The 3,525-nt window shown below is 41.7% G+C and overlaps 1 non-coding gene across 1 annotated transcript; it reads right to left on the bottom strand.

Moving 5' to 3' along the window:
• Positions 1–708: 708 nt before the first annotated feature.
• On the bottom strand, positions 709–812 carry LOC112715220 (small nucleolar RNA R71). Its single transcript, XR_003159550.1, has one exon. It is a non-coding gene; the product is annotated as a small nucleolar RNA R71 (small nucleolar RNA).
• Positions 813–3,525: the final 2,713 nt, after the last annotated feature.

The raw sequence follows: 3,525 nt of genomic DNA on the forward strand, positions 1-3,525 counted from the left end.
CTTTTCTCATTCTATTTAATTATTTATTTACTAACACTTCTCTTTACCTCTCTTCACCTAAAATTCCGAACCCATTCTTCTTCACTCTTCTCCCCTTTCTTCTTCTACTAACAATAAGGAACCTCTTTACTGTGACATAGAGGATTCCTCTTTTTTTCTTGTTTTCTTCTCTTTCATATGAGCAGGAGCAAGGAAAAAGGTACTCTTGTTGAAATTGATCCAGAACCTGAAAGGACTCTGAAGAGGAAACTAAAAGAAGCTAAATAATCCAGAAACAACCTTTCAGAAATTTTCGAACAAGGGAAGGAGATGGAAGCCGAACCCAACAACAATAATGCAAGGAGAATGCTTGGTGACTTCACAAAACCAACGTCCAAGTTTGATGGAAGAAGCATCTCCATTCCTGTCATTGGAACCAACAATTTTGAGCTTAAGCCTCAACTAGTTGCTTTAATGCAACAGAACTGCAAGTTTTATGGACTTCCATCTAAAGATCCTTACTAGTTTTTAACTGAGTTCTTGCAGATTTGTGAGACTGTAAAGACGAATGGAGTAGATCCTGAAGTCTACAGGCTCATACTTTTCCCTTTTGCTGTAAGAGACAGAGCTAGAATATGGTTGGATTCACAACCTAAGGATAGCCTGGACTCCTGGGATAAGCTGGTCACAGCCTTCTTGGATAAATTCTTTCCTCCTCAAAAGCTGAGCAAGCTTAGAGTGGATGTTTAGACCTTCAAACAAAAAGATGGTGAATCCCTCTATGAAGCTTGGGAAAGATACAAGCAGTTGACCAAAAGGTGTCCATCTGACATGTTTTCAGAATGGACCATATTAGATATATTCTATTATGGTCTATCTGAGTTTTCGAAAATGTCATTGGACCATTCTGCAGGTGGATCCATTCACCTAAAGAAAACACCTGCAGAAGCTCAAGAACTCATTGACATGGTTGCAAATAACCAGTTCATGTACACTTCTGAGAGGAATTCCATGAATAATGGGACACCTCAGAGGAAGGGAGTTCTTGAAATTGATGCTCTGAATGCCATACTGGCTCAGAACAAAGTATTGACTCAGTAAGTCAACATGATCTCTCAAAGTCTGAATAGATGGCAAAATGCATCCAACAGTACTAAGGAGGCAGCTTCTGAAGAAGCTTATGATCCTGAGAATCCTGCAATGGCAGAGGTTAATTACATGGGTGAACCTTATGGAAACACCTATAACTCATCATGGAGAAATCATCCAAATTTCTCATGGAAGGATCAACAGAAGCCTCAACAAGGCTTTAACAATGGTGGACGCAATAGGCTGAGCAATAGCAAGCCTTTTCTATCATCTTCTCAGCAACAGACAGAGAATTCTGGACAAAACACTTCTAATTTAGCCAATCTAGTCTCTGATCTGTCAAAGGCCACTTTCAGTTTCATGAGTAAAACAAGATCCTCCATCAGAAATCTGGAGGCACAAGTGGGCCAGTTGAGTAAGAAAGTCATTGAAACTTCTTCCAGTATTCTCCCAAGCAATACAGAAGAGAATCCAAAAGGAGAGTGCAAGGCCATTGATGTAATCAATATGGCCGAATGCACAAGGGAGGAGGAGGACGAAAATCCTAGTGAGGAAGACCTCCTGGGACGTCTCTCAAGCAAGAGGGAGTTTTCTATTAAGGATCCAAAGGAATCTGAGGCTCATATAGAGACCATAGAGATTCCATTAAATCGCTTTTCGCCATTCATGAGCTCTGAAGACTATTCTTCCTCTGAAGAGGATGAAGATGTGACTGGAGAGCAAGTTGCTCAATATTTAGGAGCTATCATGAAGCTGAATGCCAAGTTGTTTGGTAATGAGACTTGGGAAAGTGAACCTCCCTTGCTCATTAATGAACTAGATACCTGGATTCAGCAAATTTTACCTCAAAAGAGACAAGATCCTGGCAAGTTCTTAATACCTTGTACCATAGGCACCATGACCTTTGAAAAAGCTCTATGTGATCTGGGGTCAGGGATAAATCTTATGCCACTCTCTGTAATGGAGAAGCTGAAGATCATTGAGGTACAACCTACCTTGTTCTCATTACAATTGGCAGACAAGTCATTAAGAAGCTTATGGAGTAGTAGAGGACGTGTTAGTAAAGGTTGAAGGCCTTTACATCCCTGCTGATTTCATAATCTTAGACACTAGGAAAGAAGAGGATGAGTGCATCATCCTTGGAAGACCTTTTCTAGCCACAGCAGGAGCTGTGATAGATGTCAACAGAGGTGAATTAGTCCTTCAATTGAATGGGGACTACCTTGTGTTTAAGGCACATAGCCATCCCTCTGTGACAAAAGAGAGTAAGCATGAAGAGCTTCTCTCAGTACAGAGTCAAGAAGAGCCCCCACAGTCAAACTCTAAGTTTGGTGTTAGGAGGCCACAACCAAACTCTAAGTTTGGTGTTAAGACCCCATATCCAAACTCTAAGTTTGGTGTTGGGACTATACAACATTGACCTAATCACCTTTGTGTCTCCATGAGAGGCCACTGTGAAGCTAATGACATTAAAAGAGCGCTTGTTGGGAGGCAACCCAATTTTTATTTATCTAATTTTTATTTTATTTTGTGTTTTATTAGGTGCATGATCATGTGGAGTCACGAAAAAAATATAAAAATTAAAAACAGAATCAAAAACAGTAGAAGAAAAATCACACCCTGGAGGGAGGACAGACTGGCGTTCAACGCCAGTAAGGAGCATCTGGCTGGTGTTCAACGCCAGAACAGAGTATGAATCTGGCGCTGAATGCTAGAAACAAGCAACATTATGGCGTTTGAACGCCAGGAATGTGCCTTGAGGAAAGCTGGCGCTGAACGCCAGTAACAAGCATGGAACTGGCGTTCAACGCTAGAAACATGCTACACATGGGCGTTGAACGCCCAGAGTGTGCATCATCTCAGCGTTTAAACGCCAGAATGGTGTGCAAAGGCATTCTACATGCCTAATTGGTGCAGGGATGTAAATTCTTGACACCTCAGGATCTGTGGACCCCACAGGATCATCTCAGGATCTATGGACCCCACAGGATCCCCACCTAACATATTCCCACTTTACCTCCTAATCCTATAACACTCTTCCCCATATCACACTTCCCAACAACTTCAATCTCTCTTCCCAATTACCCCCTTCACCACTCACATCCATCCACTCTTCCCCATAAACCCCACCTACCTTCAAAATTCAAAAACACTTTCCTACCCAAACCCACCCTAAATAACCGAAACTACACCCTCTCCCCTCCCTATATATACACTTCCATTCTACTTCATTTTCACACAACACAAACCCCCTCTTCTACACCTTGGCCGAAACACCATCTCCCACTCTCCTCCATATTTTCTTTTTCTTCTTCTTCTCTTCTTTCTTCTCTTGCTCGAGGGCGAGCAATATTTTAAGTTTGGTGTGGTAAAAGCATAAGCTTTTTGTTTTTCCATTACCATCAATGGCACCTAAGGCCGAAGCATCCTCTAGAAAAGGAAAAGGGAAGACAAAAG

The sequence above is a fragment of the Arachis hypogaea genome, chromosome 1 (assembly GCF_003086295.3).
Source record: "Arachis hypogaea cultivar Tifrunner chromosome 1, arahy.Tifrunner.gnm2.J5K5, whole genome shotgun sequence".
NCBI lineage: Eukaryota > Viridiplantae > Streptophyta > Magnoliopsida > Fabales > Fabaceae > Arachis > Arachis hypogaea.